General features: G+C 44.4%; 1 long non-coding RNA gene across 1 annotated transcript; it reads right to left on the bottom strand.

Annotated features, from left to right (window-relative positions):
* Positions 1-231: 231 nt before the first annotated feature.
* On the bottom strand, positions 232-1,271 carry LOC131275201 (uncharacterized). Its single transcript, XR_009182611.1, has 2 exons — positions 1,164-1,271; positions 232-369 (listed from the first exon to the last, which is right to left on the bottom strand). It is a non-coding gene; the product is annotated as an uncharacterized lncRNA (long non-coding RNA).
* Between the last annotated feature and the right edge of the window lie 15,480 nt (positions 1,272-16,751).

Below are 16,751 nucleotides of genomic sequence, written 5' to 3'. Positions count from 1 at the left end.
TATGTCCTCCCATGGCCCACTGGGTGGACTGTGGGAGAGTGTGGGCTATAATGTGGACCATTGACCATGAGGTGCAGCGGTGCTCAGAGATGTATTCACCGAATGCAATGAATGTCTCATGATGATGGAGGAGATTGTTGCTATGGGGGGAGGAGAGGGGTGAGGGGAGTGGGGGATATATGGGGACCTATATTTTTTGAATGTAATATTAAAAAAATAAAGACAAAAAAATAAATAAATAAAGACATTTCCCTTTTTCCAGGAGGCAATAAGGCATTCGAGCAGCAGTCAGCGACTTTCTTTCTGGAGGGCCAGGGGGGAACTCTTCTGGCCCTGTGGGCTCTGTCGTTATCACTCAACCCCAACATCCTGCACAGGAACATTAAAGAAATGAATGGGTGTGGGTGTGTTCTAATAAAACTTTATCAAAACAGGCAGGTGGCCAGATTTGGCCTGCAGGCCTTAGTTTGCTGACCCTGTCATATAGAAAAGTGTGCTTATGGCTCATTCCTGATGTCCTACCAAGAGATAGAGCCCTGGTCACTTCTAACCACGGGGCCCCTCTCTGGCCCTTGTTCAGTTAGCCCTGGAAGGCGGGGCCATTTATCAGACCGCCAAATTCTGGAAGGAGACACTGAGTCTTCAGGCTCACTCTGCCCCTCTCCCTCTTGGGCCTGGCCCGCAGGGAGCAGGGGCTCTGCTCTGCATTTCTACCACATTTAAGCTTCAGAATCCACAAGCCCCACTGTGCAGTATTCAGCGGTACCTTCCATCAGTGACATCCCATCAAGGAGCAGTCTACAGTCCACCTTATGGAAAGGGACTCCTCAAAGGTACAAACAAAACGGTGTAGTGTGAACTGTCTTTGTTATTCTGAAAATCCAGATGAAATTTATATTCTCTAGATAAAGAAGATTTGAACAACTTCATACACCAAGAGTCCTGACTTTTTGACTATTATCTCATGATGGCCATCAACTCACTGGCAGTATCATAGGTACCGTAGACTCAAAATGTAAACCCCACTTAGTAGTGAAACTATTTACAGTTGTTCAAAAGCTATTGCTCACAGGAGGAAAACAGATGAGGTGTGTGTTTACAGAAGGCCAGGAACCCTTCCGTTCCACCCCCCTCCTGTTTTAATGGCCAGCAGAGATAGGTACCTTGTCAGACGGCCCCAGAAGTCCCCTTCCTCCATCCAGTTTTTCCACACGCTAGAAGCCAGGCAGAGGGGTACCTTAGATTCAAGAGACATCCCGGGGGGCAGGCTGAGGGCCATGTTTGCTTCAACTGGAAACTACACTTCTGTGTGTGAAGTGAAGCTCATGAGACTCAAGGGACCTCCCATCAGTACTCGAGAGAGAGTTGACATGAACTGGGGACTCACCTGGGCACCACTGATTGTGGGTAGCTAGGAGAAGAGGAAGGAGGCATTTTGTGGGATTATTTTATACACCATTAACTTCCTTTCCAATGGAATCTGTGTTCCACGTTATGGGTTGAGCTGTGTACCCCAAAAAGATACCTTAAAGTCCTAATCCTGGGTACCTGGAAACATGAACTTTTTGCAAAAGCGTTATTGCAAGCAGAATCATTTAAATTGAATGAGGCTGACTGCAGTGGGTGGACCCTTAGTCCAGGATGGCTGGTGTCTTTAGAAGGGGGATGGACACAGACAAAAGTGGGGGGCGGGAGCACCATGGGAAAAGAGACAGAGCAGGCCATAGGGTGACTGAGGAGGCACTGAAAACCCAAGGCTTGCTGGCCAAGGGACAGGCGCCCCAGCGGCCAGGACTGACACATCAGCACGGCCCACGCACTTGCGGCTTCAGCTTGCCGGGCTGAGAGAGCCGTTTCTGGTGTTTTTAGCCACCCAGTTCATGGCACTTGTGACAGCAGCCTGAGAAAAGTGAGGTGTCCCTCTTCTGGCAGTCCCATCCCTCCAGGAGGCCTGAGGGATAGCCCAGGTGCCCAGCTGTCCGCCAGGCTGAGGGTCCCCAATCAAGGCTTTTATCTAATCAGATGCCCTGAGGAACACCCTGGGGACGGACCGAAACAATGTTGAAAAGAAAGGAATGGGTGACCTGGACAACTCTGAACACCCTTCTCTTCCTTCCTTCCGCCCTCTCTTGGGGGCTTCGGCTGCTTAGACCCCCGAGGTCTTCCCACCACGCACACCTTCCCAGAGGGGCCGGGCCAGATGGTGCAGACCTATTCCTGGTTCTCCTTGTCGGTGGGAAGGCGGCCCGAGGGTTCCAGTGGCCCAGGACTGTCCATCAGCCTGGTTGCTTATTCACGGCCGCGGGAACCACCGCACATACTGCTCAGGGGGCCGCATCCTGCACACTGGATAGCCTCGGGGCTCCCTTTCTAGACTGTCCGCGCACCCCCGGATTGCTGCAAGGCCCTTCCAGCCCGGGGGAGGGGTGCCTCTGTGTCTCGCAGTACTAAAAGCTCTGCTCTTTTGGGTCCAGGCGCCCATCTCACCGACCCTGCCGAGCAGCCCCTGCCCCCACCACCCCCAGGCGCCCCATCGAGTCTTCCTCCCTGGTGAGCACTCCCTCCTTGCCCGCCCCCCACTTGACCTTCCCGGTAGCCCTTTCCCACTATGATGTCCTGCTCCCACCCCCACAGAAGCATCCCCCACCATGCCCGGGTCCCGTCCCTACGCCCTTGCTTGGCCCCCAGATCCCTTCCACGCGGTGCCGCTGGGTGTCCAGTCCCCGCTCCGGGTGGCACAGCTCTGCCCCAGCCCCTCCCTGGCAGGGGAACCCTGCCCCCAGCACCGCCACACCCCCGCCGCGCGGTTCCGCCCCTCCGGCCTCACCCGGGCCTGGCAGGAGAAGTAGCTGCGCTCCTTGGGGTCCAGGCGCGGCTGCGGGACATAGCTGAAGGCGGACTGCGCGGAGATGGGCGGCGGCCCTGGCGTGCCCCACAGCGTGGCGGCGGTGATCTCCTCCTCATCCGCCAGGACGCCCGCGTCCAGCTTCTCTGCCCAGGCCATGTCGGTCCCACCCGGCCAGGGGCCCCGCCCGAGTCCGCCTCCCTGGCTGCCCGGCGCCCGCGTTCAGCAGTTGCTGGGGAACCGCGGTCTCGCGTCACAAAGCTGGGCGGCAGGCGCAGGGCTTGGGCGCAGGGCCAGGGGCGCAGGGCGGAGGGCGCAGCTGGGCTGGGGATGGGACCGTGTCCTCCCGTCTCCTTGCGGGTCCCTGGAGGGCCCACTTGGGACACAAGGAGTCGCGTCTGCTGGACTGGGGGCCTGCGCCGGCTTGCCCTTCCCTTGCCCTTGTGCTCCCGGAGGGTTCCAAGCGGGCTGTCAGATAGAAGTGCAGGCCACGCCACCGCGGCATCTGAAACTCTCCAGGAGCTGCGGAACAGTAGTGGAAGACTCAGGTGGAATTCACTGCCATGGTATATTAACTCAGTGTGTCTGCAGCAGCATCGTGTCAACGTGCAACGAGTCGGTTTTCAGCGCCTCGGTCACCACGAGGGGCCACCGCTCACTGTACTGGCAGGTGCTGTTGTGCAGCGGCAGAAATCGAATCCATTCAAGTGGTATCTGGCAAAACTGAACTGTTCCGCAGCGCTCCGCTGTTTCTTGAGTCAAATGCTGGTTCAAGAGGTGTGTTCCTTCTGTCGAAAATGCGCTTAACTCTCAAGCCTGGGATGTGTGTGTATCAGTAAAAAGGAAAAGGAGAACTAAACAGGCCTTGGGAATACTTTAACCAGGGCAGCTCTAGGAAGACTGGCTTGAAACATAAATGATAATGAGGGGCAAGACTTGTGAAATCTGGGGAACAGTGGGTCATTCCAGGGAGAGGGAAGAGCATCTGTGGTGGCCCTGAGGCCGAGCCCATTGATGTGCAGGTGGCAGAAAGGGAGGAAAAGGGCGGTGCAGCTTTCAGAAGGGGAAGGCAGTTGGGAGTGCAGGTGGACAGGCAAGCAGGGGAGGGGGCGGTCTCAGGCCCGGACCAACGAGCATCCCTCTCAGGAGGTTTCTTGCCTGTATGTCCTTGATTCAGGCAGAGGTTTCAGAGATGTTTCAGTACCATGTCCTTGATGCTAATTAACAAAAGCAATAACCACACACTTTCAGTGGCACCCCTAGAAGTAGAGCACCCTAGAAATATGGCACCCCTAGAAGTACAGCACACCTAGCAGTAGGAACCCTAGAATTATGGCACCCCTAGAAGTATGACCCAGCAAGCCAGTCTGTGCTCCTCCTACACCACGTTACACATGGACACAACCATTCTAAGGTCCACAGGATGGAGGAATAGAGTATGGATTGGAGTGGACTTACTGATATTTCTATTCATGAACTATTGTGATTAGTAATTGAAGAAAATGTGGCATTGGTGTGGAGAAAGTGGCCATGTTGGCTGCTGGGGGTGGGAGTGGGAGGAAGAAATGTAAATGTGGGGGCATTTTCGGGATTTGGAGTTGTCCTGGGTTTTGCTGCAGGGACAGTTACTGGATATTGTATGTCCTCCCATGGCGCACTGGGTGGACTGTGGGAGAGTGTGGGCTATGGTGTGGACGATTGACCATGAGGTGCAGTGGTACTCAGAGTTGTATTCACCAAATGCAATGAATGTCTCATGATGATGGAAGAGATTGTTGTTATGGGGGTTGGAGTGGGGTGAGGGGGGTGGGGGGTATAGGGTGTGACAGGGAGGGACAAGAGAGCTCACAGAAGGCAGAAGTGACACTGGGCTTGGTCTGGGTAGCAAAGAGGGACTGTGGAAGGGTTTCCGAGGCATAGTATGATCCAGAATAGTGCTCAGGCCCAAAGCCATGAAATGCTCTAAGAACTGTAAGTGAGAACACTTCACAGGTTTCCCAGAGATGTGGGAATCCTTTTGGCCTGGCCCCCAGGTGAGCGGGAATTCACTTGGGTATATGAACACATCCGAATCGATTGCAACTCTCTCCTGGTCAATCTTTCATTTGCTTCTATTTGTCTCATTCCTTCTCTACAAAGAAGCATAAAATTTAAAAGTGAACTTAGAGCTCTAGAACTCATAGAGTATCAATAACCTATGCTAAAGCTTAAAAAGCCTTAAAAAGTAAAGATAAAGAGATCTAAAATGTTACAGCATGATGGGGTCATGCGATGGTTTATCACCATCCAGTTGGTGCCGAGTCATTGGATGATGCAAGCCCTGGCCTGCCAGTGTGAGGGCATTCTGTAGGTGGCTTTAGACCATTAGGCAGTTGCAGCTATGGCTGATGACATCCACAAACAAGGGCGACTGCCTTCAGCAAGGAGGGGAGTCCCATCACCCCAGCACCTGGAGGTCTTAAAGCAACACCAAGGCCCTCAGCAATGGCAAATCCTTTCTCTCCTTCTTCAGCTTCTCCCAAGAAAGTCATCCCCTGTGCTGTCTCCAATGGATGGCCTGCCCTAGGAAATCTGAACTTGCCTATCCCCAGGGTAACTGAGCCAATTCTACTAACAAATCCCTCCCTATTTACGTATGGACCCATATCCTGTTGGCTGTTTCTTCAGAGAATCCTAATACTGGTAGAAATGCAGACATTACTAGCTAATATGTCCTGTGATTACTTTGTGGTGGGCCTTTTTCTAAATGTTTTTATGTGTATTAACTCATTTCATCCTTATTTTCTGATTAGCCATTTGGAAATGAGGCCCAATGTCATACAATTTGCAAGAGAGGTTGAAATCAACCCCACGTGCCTGTCTCCTGAACACAGATTCTCAGACCTCTGTTACATTGCTGATCAGACCAGGTTCAAGTCTCATCTTCACCCGTGGTTCTGTATCCAAGGCAGGCATTGACCATCTGTGAGCTTTGGAGAGGAAACACTGCCCAAGTCCAAGGCCCCTGGAAATCATACACCCTGTGTTCAAGTGCTTAGCATAGAGCTCAGCACAGAGCGGGTGAGAAGTAAATGGAAGCTCCTTTCCCTGTCCAAGGCCCCGGAACTAGCCAGAGGTAGAAACCCAGTCTCCAAACTCTGCGGCCCTTTCCACATCTGCCTGCCTTGTCTCACTCTCCCCTCAAGCTTTAACCTGACCGTAATTGGAGAGTGAAGCATCTGTACTTCACTAAATACAATGTAATTCACGCATGACTTACATTTTAGATTTTCCCCCAATCAAACCTGCCCCCTTACAACCCTACCTAAATTTACTTTACTTCATTGTATATTTAAAAAGAGAATACTCCTGAATATATATATACTTAAAGATTTTATTTTAATTTACCCCTCTCCCCGGTTGTTTGCACTTGCTGTCTGCTCATCTTCTTTTTAGGAGGCACTGGGAACCGAACCTGGGGCCTCCAATGTGGGAGGGAGGCAGCTAATTACACAAACCACCTCTGCTCCATTTGATATGTCTCATTGTGTTTCTTCACTGTGTCTCTTAGTTACATCACTCACTGCATCATCTGGTTGCATCAGCTCACTGTGTCACCTTGTTGCATCAGCTCACCAAGTCAGCTCGTCCTGTCAGCTTGCTATTTGGCTCATCATCTTTACGAGGCACTGGGAACTAAACCTGGGATCCACCACAGTGTGGGTACGAGTCCAGCTGCTTAAGACACATCCACTTCCCTATATTTTATTAAAGGATTACTTCTGTATAATTCTACAATTATAAATGTTATAGTAATCCAAAGTGCTGTCATCTGTTTTCCCATTGCTCCTCCTCACCATACATTACATCTGCTAACAAAGTACATCAGGAAATGGGAAAAAAAAAATTTCTTATATTTGTAGGAGGAGGAAATGAAGGTTTCTAAAAAGCATACTGTTTTCATTTAGCAGAAAACTGCTACAAGATGGCAGATTTAAAAATAGTCATTCATTGTATTCATTTATTTACTTGATCGATTCTGTTTGACATATAAAATCAAGTATCTATGATACTAATATTAAATTGAACTTTAATTTTAAATCAATCACTGACACTTGGTATTCACGGTATAGGGAAAATAAAGGCTCCTTCCATGTCTCTGTAAGATCTAGACAGATCCTTTTCAGATCACCAAATAGTCCATAATTCTGCAAAATGGCTAATTCACAAATAAGGCTCTTTTTATGCTGAGACCCATAAAAACACAACTTCTTTCATGATCTGAGTTCTGAAGTCACTATTCCTTCTTGTCAGCACTGAACCCCGGGGTTTTGAGAAAACAATTTTCTTGATAAGATTTGACAAATTCAAGCCTTGATTTTAGCATCTCAGCCTCATGAAAATGGATCTGTTACGGGAAGAATAAAAAAAAAGGAACTGGCTAGTATAATCCTTCACAATTGAAACTACCGTGTTGAACTTGTTTGTCTCTAACAACCTGCCCACAAATGCTTTCACACACATAAGAATGGAAGCTCCTCGAGGGCAAAGTCACAGCTATCTTGTGTACTCCCAGAGCCCAGAACAATGCTTAGTACATAATAAGAGCTCAATAAATATTAGTTGCTTAAATAAGAGGGATATTTAAAGGATCAAAGATGATTCCTGTCCTCGAAGACACAATCAATACTAGAAGTATGCAACAAGCCAATGCAGAGTGTGTGAAGAAAATCAACATTCCAGCCCTCAGAGGAGGTCAGGGTTTTAGGTTGTGGGGAAAGAAGAGACCTGAGTGGGGTGTTGCTGAATGGACAGAATTTAGTCATGAGGAGATGCTGTCTGGAGGGAGAGGGGGCACCTGGTCAAAGGAGCAATGGGAGAGAGAATGGAGTGGGTTAGGTGGGAGGGAAGAGACCGCCAGCTTGAAGACAGGTAACAAGGTGCAGCCTCAGGGGATCCCAAAAGTCAGAGCAGAGGAGTTTCTACTGTATCCCGTGAGTAGGAAAGAAACAAGGTTTCTGATCACAGGCTGGCATGCTGAGGGTTTTCAGAAGTCTGGGGTGTGCAAGATGAACTGGACAAGAGTAAGCCAGAGAGGAAACCAGGGAGCAGACTAGCACCAATACCTTAGAGAACTTGCGAAATTCATCTACATTCTAGTCACTCATCATCATAATGCCTTATTAAGTAACTTACAAAGGAAACAATAAGGTCTTAGACATTAGGTAGTGATGAAGATACTGGTTTTAGTGAGTCATCCTGTCCATTCTTACACTTACATCAGGGGGAAATTAAAACAGATATTCCAATAATTTAATAACTCTAAAAGCAGAGTTGAACATATCTTATGAAGAATATAGGCATATTCTGCTTTTGGAAAACTGAAGATAAGAAAATTCTGTATTTCAAGGGAAGCTTGCATGGCCCAGTGGTTAGTGCATCTGTCTACCACATGGGAAGTCCACGGTTCAAACCCCGGGCCTCCTTGACCCGTGTGGAGCTGGCCCATGCACAGTGCTGATGCACGCAAGGAGTGCTGTGCCATGCAGGGGTGTTCCCCGCATAGGGGAGCCCCACACGCAAGGAGTGTGCCCCATAAGGAGAGCAACCCAGCATAAAAGAAAGTGCAGCCTGCCCAGGAATGGTGCTGCACACACGGAGAGCTGACACAACCAGATGACACAACCAAAAGAGACACAGATTCCCATGCCACTGACAACAACAGAAGTAGACAAAGAAGATGCAGCAAATAGACACAGAGAACAGAGAACTGGGGTGGGGGTTGGGAGGGGAGAGAAATAAATAAAATAGATAAATCTTAAAAAAAAAGAGAAAAATCTGTATTTCAAAACATAAGCCAAAGATTTATAAAAAATATCAAGTACACTGAAAAGCCTAATTAACAAAGTGGGTGCTTCAATTAGAGATATAAGATTCTCAGCCCACTGTCCTAGCAGAATACTTAGGACCCTGGAAAAAGCAAGTAGGAATGAGGGATTACTTTGGGGGGTGGAGGGAATGGACCCATACCTGGACAACTTGATAACCAAGTAAATGGAGTTGCCGTTGTTTAATAGCCTCTTTTCCCAGTAAATTTTTGCTGTTAAAACAAACTCTTTTGGGGCCATTAATGCATAGTGCTACTCTGAAGAAAAAATCAAAGAGAAATAAACTTAGTTTTTATAACAATCCAAAACATTATTTTTTTGGCCAAAATTAACTCAAAATGTGGCTTTTCCTAATGGCCAATACTCTCACATCAATCATGAATGTGTTACTCTTTAGCCTACTGAAAAAGTACTTGGCTTAATTAATGATGCTGTTTATAAAATATTATAAGTAATTTCCAGAAAACATATCCTGAAATGTAGTTTTATTTCTGGAATCATCTATTTTTCTCACCTTTTTAAGAAAATGATCCTTTCCTATTCACCTCAACAGGCCTTTTAACATAAAAACTAGCACAATTTCTTTATCTTTTGTGTACATCTTCATCAACTGTAAAAGGTAATACAAATCCTTCTTTATCTAATTTAATTTCAATATCTAGTGAGAGAAGGAAAAAATTCTTCATGTGATACCCTCAAAAACACTATCTTCCTTTACTTCTTTGTTCTGTTTTGATTTCTTCCAAACTGTATTTACCAATAGGACAGAAGGCTGCAAAGTAATGACCACAACCAAATGAGGATGTTCACTCACTCAGTTTCAAGAACAAGCCTGTCAGCCTGAAATTAAGGAGGCTTCCTGGTCTAAAGCAAGGAGTAGGTCCTCAAATTAACAGGGGAGCAGTAGGAACCACACACTTCCTCCTTCTCCTTACAAATGGTGGCACACTTTCAATTCAGACAGTGAAGAAAATGTTCTAAGTTCAGCAAAATTAGACAACTAAGCAGCTCAACACATCCCTCTCTTCCATGTCTCCTGACAGCTAATGCAGCCCATGACCGTGGCACCCCACAACTGCAACATGTGGCCAAGGGGAGTGGCTGGTGTACCCTTCCAAGCCCTCTGGTATATGCCATTCCTTCTGTAGAAAGGGCCATGAGAGCAGGAGAGGTGGAACATGTGACCATTTGAAGCCTATCAGAGATGGTTCTCTTTTAGATGATTTTTTAATTGATGAAAGGAAGGATTTCGACTCAAAGTCAGCATAGTCCAGGAGCTATTTCTGGGAGGATCTGTGTGCTTATATCAGTGCTAATGTGGTAGCCACCAGCTATGGGAGGCTTTGGAGCACTTGAAATGTGATATAAACTTTACTTATGTTTAATGTAAATTTAAGTAGCCATCTGCACTAGTGGCTACTATACTGGACAGTGCAGGCCTAGACTATAAGAGCAGCTAAACAGACATGAGCACTTACTGTGTTATTCCCTCATTTATTCCTTCTTACCATAAGTGTTTGAGGTCAATATTCTTCTTACTCACATTTTACAGATGAGGAAGCAAACAGAAAAAGGTTAAAAAGGGTAAGTACACTATGCAAAGACATTCTGCTACTCTGTGGCAAGCTGGATTCAAATACAGTCTATATACTATATTCTACCATCTACACTCTAGAGCCTCATGTGGGGCAGGGAAGATTCCATTTTGCATTCTGTGGCTATTAAGCTCCACCTGTCTCCCAAAGAGATAACAACCACTAAGGTTCTGTAAATAAATCCCCTGTTACTTACCTACTGTATACCAATAGGTTATTAACATTTTGGAAGCAAAGTAGGATCTTGCTCCTAAAAGGTCGATCAATTCAATTACCAGAGATTTATGAAAGTGAAAATTCACAGGGGTCTCCAGGGAATGGTATGGAGTAAAAAATGATTTCATTTGATATTTAGGAAGGAGTTTGGGATCCTAAAAATCATATATTCAAACATGAGAGAAAAATAAGATACAAAACCAGAGAATAAAGTGAAGGTAGTGAGTTACCTATGTATAAAAGTTTGATACAAAATTCCTTTAGTGAATGATGTTTTTCTAGGACTTAGGACTGATATCTTTCTTAACACAGCAATGAAAAATATTCTTGTTATAGTTAAAGTCTAATAGCTCAACATATTCTTAAAATGTGTTTTAAAAGTAGTCACTGAAAAAAGAACAATAAACATCATGACAATGCTGTCAAATTCAAGAAACATCTCTGAAACTCTCAGAATTGCTTTCAGGAGGACACTCAGTTAAAATTTTTAATCCAAGAAGAAATGATAAAACTGACATCTCAATTCAATAAATAAAGGATTGCAATGGAACAACTAGTGCTGGAAAATTAGTTATCTGTCTAGTAAAGAAGAGTTAAACTCCTACCAAACATCAGACTATGAGCATATCTCCTTTTACTGAGTTTTGCTTTATTGCACTTTGCAGATATTGTGTTTGTTTGTTTTTTTAAATAAACTGAGGTTTTGTGGCAATCCTGGGTCAAGCAAGTCTATCAGTTCCAGTTTTCCAACAATGTGTGCTTTCTTCATCTGTGTCACATTTTAATTGAGGTATATACATTTAAAAATAAAAATAATGCTTTTGCATATTTAAAAGGCTATAGTACACGTGCACTGGGAAACCAAAACATGCATGTAACACACTTTATTATGGTGGCCTGAAACTCGACCAGCCAAATGTCTGAGGTATACTTATATAATAAATCACAGGTGGATTAAAGATCCAATGGGGAAAAATTAGTAAATATTTGCACTAACACATATTTGGTGAAATACTCTTATGCATGATGGAAAAGTCAGGAACCATTAAAAGACAGGTAGATTTGGTCACACAAAACTTAAAAACACAAAGCAATGGAAAGATGAATAAGGGATCAGGAAGGCAATACCTAGGAAATACAAATGGCCAATAAACATTTGACAAAATGCTCAACTTCATTACTGCTCACTCAAATGCAATTTAATACATGACAAGACACCCTTTTCCACTGAACTGAGTGGCAAAAGCTAACAGGACTAAAAAAACACAGCCACCTTCACTCACTGCTGGGGAGGTGTGACATCTACCATTCAGAGTCACTACTGACATTACACCACTGGTCCCACTCTTAACATTCTAGTTTGCAGCTTAAAGGAACATGGGCTGCAGTAGAATGACACACAAGGGTGTTTACTACAGCACTGCTGATAGAGACCAAAGTTGGAAAGAACCTGAAAGATCATAAGCTGGGAAACTGGTGAGTAAGTCCCATAAAATACTGCACCACTTTGAGGAAGAACGTATTTGTTCCACACACATTGGCCTTGAGGAAGGTCTATGTATACTGTACATAATGGTAAATTATATGATATACTGGACATAAAGAGAAAAGAAAATTGGTTTATATATTTGTGTATGTTGGGCATAGAAAGCACAGTTACAAATTTGTTATTTCAGGGAAGGGAGGTGTTTGGGGTTAACTAATTTTAGTGTTTATATGCCTTGGCATTGTTAAAAATGTTATAAAAGAAAAGAGTAACGACTTTCCACTTCTTTACCTTTTACCAGAATATGATCCTGAGTCAAGTTTGAAGGACAAAGCAGAAGGTGATGAAGTCTGTTGGGACTATTTCCAATCACACAAAAAAGATATGCTGTGAAGTTGATGAGAGTGAATCTTTATAGCACAGATACCACCTAAAATAAAGTCTACCAGAGAAGAGTGAAATTTCTGACTTGGTTAAAAAATACACTCAGAAATAATTAGGATTTGTAGAGTTCAGAGATTCAGACTTTTTAATCAAATGGCTAATGTGCGTGCTAAGCCCTTTAAAACCCTTGAAATGAATCAAGGAATATTAAGATTTGTATGCCTTCAACACTTGAAACCATCTGGAAATCTAACACAGCAGGAATTGGTCCTATAGGACAAGACAGAAATGGGGTCAATTTATCAAAGAAAAGGCCAGCTGTTGCACCTAGCTCCAAGTAAATGAAAGTTTTCCCTTTTAATAAAGTTATGGAGACAGGTCAAAAGAGAAAAGACTTAGTTTTCAGAAGGGGCACAAGAAACCTGTTTGCCCTCCTTGAAATAATGCCATACACCTTTTGTTTTTACCTTATGGAAAGGATATTCTATGACTGAGAATAAGTAAAGTTGTGTCAGTTGTGCTAGACTCAGTCTGTCCAGATATAATTCTTCACCTGAAATGAAAACATCCCAATCAGTTATGCTTGAATTTTGGTACATGTAATGAACAAAATCATGAACATACAGCACTAATTCATTCATTCCAGAAGTGTGATGTATTTTTAAGTGACACTAGAAAGTGAAGTTGTTAGAATTATGCTCTCATGCTTGTTTAACCACTGACATCTCATTTTGACTTCTATGAACACAAGCTCCTACCTTCTGCCCCTTTGCATGATTCAGGCAGCTACAGCAGCAGACCCCTGCTAATGGGAGCATCTCAATGATCCCCTACAGGAGCATGAATGGCCCATTGAGGTGCTGATGTCTTCCACCTATGGGAAGCACATCCACCAGCCCATCAAGCCACTGAACCACCACCATGGCTGTGGCAACCACGTGAGGGCTGACTTCTACAGGAAGACCGACATCCCCAGCATCAATTCTCCTGGCTTTGGGCACTTTTCTCCAGTCTGAGGCTCACCCCAGGCTCCAAAGGCCCAGGGTCTCCTTTTACAGGGGGTGGGGACCCTAGGGCCTTATATCCTGGTTCTGCTGACATCTAGAAACTGCAGAGATGCCCCCAACTGGCCTTATGGTGGGGACAATGAAAGACAAGCAGCTTCCGTAAGGGCCCTTGGTCAAGAGCCTGGGAGACACCTTTAGGATGTAGGCACATCCAGCAGGTGGACTTTTACATGAGACTATTTCAGATTAAGTGATGCTGGTGACTCATTGACTGCAGGCACCTTCACAACATTAAAAATACCCCCCCACCTTAAGTGACTGGGATTTTTGTTCATGGATTCTCTGCATTTGTATTTGGGGAGGGGTGTGCAGTTATTTTCCTAATAATCACAGAAGCCACTACTACCTGATATTATCTCTAGTGTACCTAAAACAATGCTTGCATTTTACTTTCTTCAAGAGGAAATATCAGGAAAGTTACATTTTAGCACAATTGAACTCTAGATATACTGCAATGCACTTTCTCCCCAATGATCTGAACTGCAAATAATGGAATTTTGTTCACTCGAGGACAAAATCCCTAGGAGGATGGATGGCCCTGGTGTCCAGCATTTTCTGTTGTCACCCTGTAAGTGAGAAGCAGCTGAGGTCCTGAGGAAAGCATGGGGCTTGGCATTCACCAGGGTGGGGTAAAATTCTGGCTCCTCCTTTTTCTAGCTCTGAGGTCTAGTGTAAGTCATGTCATCTCTTTGAGCCTACATTCCCCCATCTTTACAGTGGGGGATGCTAACCTCATCTGTCTGAGTCTGGCTGGTTGACTGTGACACATACCATAGGCAGCAGGAATTCAGTGTCTCAGGGTTTGGAGGCTAGACATCAAATCAAGGGATTAGCAGCCACATGGTCGTGCAGGGGGGCATCCTACTGGTGGCTCAACCTCTGCTCATCACATGGCCATCTGAATCCTGTGGTCTCCACTTCTGCACAGGGGTCCTTCTGCCTAGATCCTCTCCTTGTGAGGTCTCCAGTCCTGTAGGATGAAGGCCCTCCTGGCTCAATTTGGTTTTATCTTAAAAGGATCTTAGAGATTCTTCCAAATAGCTCCCACCCACAGCACCAGGGACCAGGATTTGAATGTGTCTTGGGGAATATGAGTCAGCCCCCATCACTAAGTCTGTGAGGGGCTTGGTGTGCCCCCGGAGTTGGTAATGAAACAGGTGGCCCTGTGGTACACCACCCTGCTCAACCTTCGTGGTGATGATCACCAACTTTGGGTGGTTTTTAAGGCAGTCACTTTTAACCTCATTTGGAAATGTTTACTTTGGATAGAATATGAAAAAATTGTTTGAGTGTTAAGATACTATCTATATTTTTAATGAAGTGATCCCTTGGAAAAGATAATCCCTCATCTTTTGTGATTAAATTCTCCAGTTTAGTAGTTGAAAGGTAGGTGATTCAGTTGATTTCAACCCTGGTTCCTCAATCATTGGTTTTATTGTTTTAAAGACCAGGTCATTCTCAAAGGACACATGACATTGAATTACTGGTAATTTCAAGGCTGAGTGACTTCTAAATATGTCTTTATTAATTTGAAGCCAGCTTTTTTCACAATATTTGCCTTTTATTTTTTTCAAACAATTAACAATATTTTATTCAGAATGCCTTTGGGTCCATGATATCATATTAGTAATGCCATAAAAGAAAATCTATAAAGTTTGGGTTATAGACATTTTTATAAATAACTCTTTCTTCAGTCTAGATTACCAAGAAAAACAATGCATCTGTGGGAGATGCCTTCATCTGAAAGTGACAGCAATAAATTAATTTCAAACTTAAGTTATTTTCATTTAGTTTAAATTAGACCTTTAACCTTTTAGTGCTTACTTTTAATAAGCAGGGTTTGAAATGGGCAAGATTTCAAAAGCTCTCATGTTTGTTAGACAGCTAGGGAAAATAAATGTATTTCTGTAGATGAGACATTTTCAACTTAAATGTGTTAAGTATGCCGATTAGCGCCATATCAAGCAGAAACATATTCTTAGATTAAAATAATTTGTTTTACTTAATCAGATATCCACCATTAGTCAAAAATGAATTTTCTATTGTTAGACATATCTAGAGCAAGGGGAAGTGGAGTGGTTGCTGGCTTTAAGAATTGCACATTGAGTTTGGAAAAAGAATAATATAGAGGATTCAAGACAAAGCCTAGTCATTTCTAAACAGATGCTTTGAAATACTGGAATTTTAAAGGGTGTGGACTTAAAGTGTTTTTGGGTTTTCTAAAGATTTTATTATTTACTTATTTATTCATTTATTTATTTAATTTATCTCTATATTTCTCACCCTCTCATTGTTTGTACTCACTGCCTGCTCTCTATGTCTAGTGTTTTTTTTGTTTTTGTTTTTTTTAGGAGGCATCTGGAACAGAACCCAGGATCTCTCATATGGGTGGGAGGTGTTCAGCCACTTGAGATACATCTGCTCCCTGCTTGTAGCATCTTTTGTAGTGTTTCCTCATTGTGTTGTCTCATTGTGTCATTTTGTTGTGTCAACTTGCTGCACCAACACTTTGCATCAGCTCTCTGTCTTGTTAGTTTTCTTTAAGAGACACTGGGAACTGAAGCCAGGACTTCCCAAGTGGTGCCCAACTGCTTGAGCCAATTCTGCTTCCCCTAAAGTGCTTTTAAGGAAAGAATACTTCCTACAAAGCTTAAGCGTTTAGAAGAACTTTGAGTATGGGCATTTTTACTCACCTATGGATGTCACTGTTCATTGGCTTGACAGAAGTGAACTCCAAGGCTTCTGATTTGCATTTTTAGTTCATAGAGTTGTTCAGTTGCCTGAAGCTTTGCATAGGTTTTACTCTGTCTTGGAATTCCGGGAAGAGGTAATTTTCCATTCCATTCTTGCCTCAGCCATTGGACAACTGTGAAAATTTGGAGATGTCCCTTATCCTCTCTGCAATTCAGTTTTGTTTTTGTAAAATACAGGGGCTGGTCTAGTGCCTGGACTCTCAGCCACAGGGTCTCAAGATTGACCTTGAATCAGAGTCTCCTGGACAACTGTTAAATAAAACAGCCTGCCCTATCCCTGAAGTTTCTGATTCAGCAGGTCTGGATCTGGGTCTGAGAATTTGCCTTTCTAACAAATTCCCAGGTGATGCTGTGGCTGCTGGTAGGTGGGTTAGGGGAACCCCACTCAGCCAGGCCCTTGTATGCATAGAGTTTCATCAGGTAGACTCTGATCATAATCCTGATTGCTTTTAAGGCCTATTGGTTAGAAAGACTGCTGATAAAGCCTCAGGAAAGAAAAATCTTCCCTTTGTGTTCTTTTTGCCATAAACCCCAAATT

The sequence above is a fragment of the Dasypus novemcinctus genome, chromosome 22, assembly GCF_030445035.2.
Source record: "Dasypus novemcinctus isolate mDasNov1 chromosome 22, mDasNov1.1.hap2, whole genome shotgun sequence".
In the NCBI taxonomy this organism is placed as follows: Eukaryota; Metazoa; Chordata; class Mammalia; order Cingulata; family Dasypodidae; genus Dasypus; species Dasypus novemcinctus.
The sequence above is the reverse complement of the archived record's forward strand: the minus strand, read 5'-3'. Positions and strand labels throughout refer to the sequence as shown.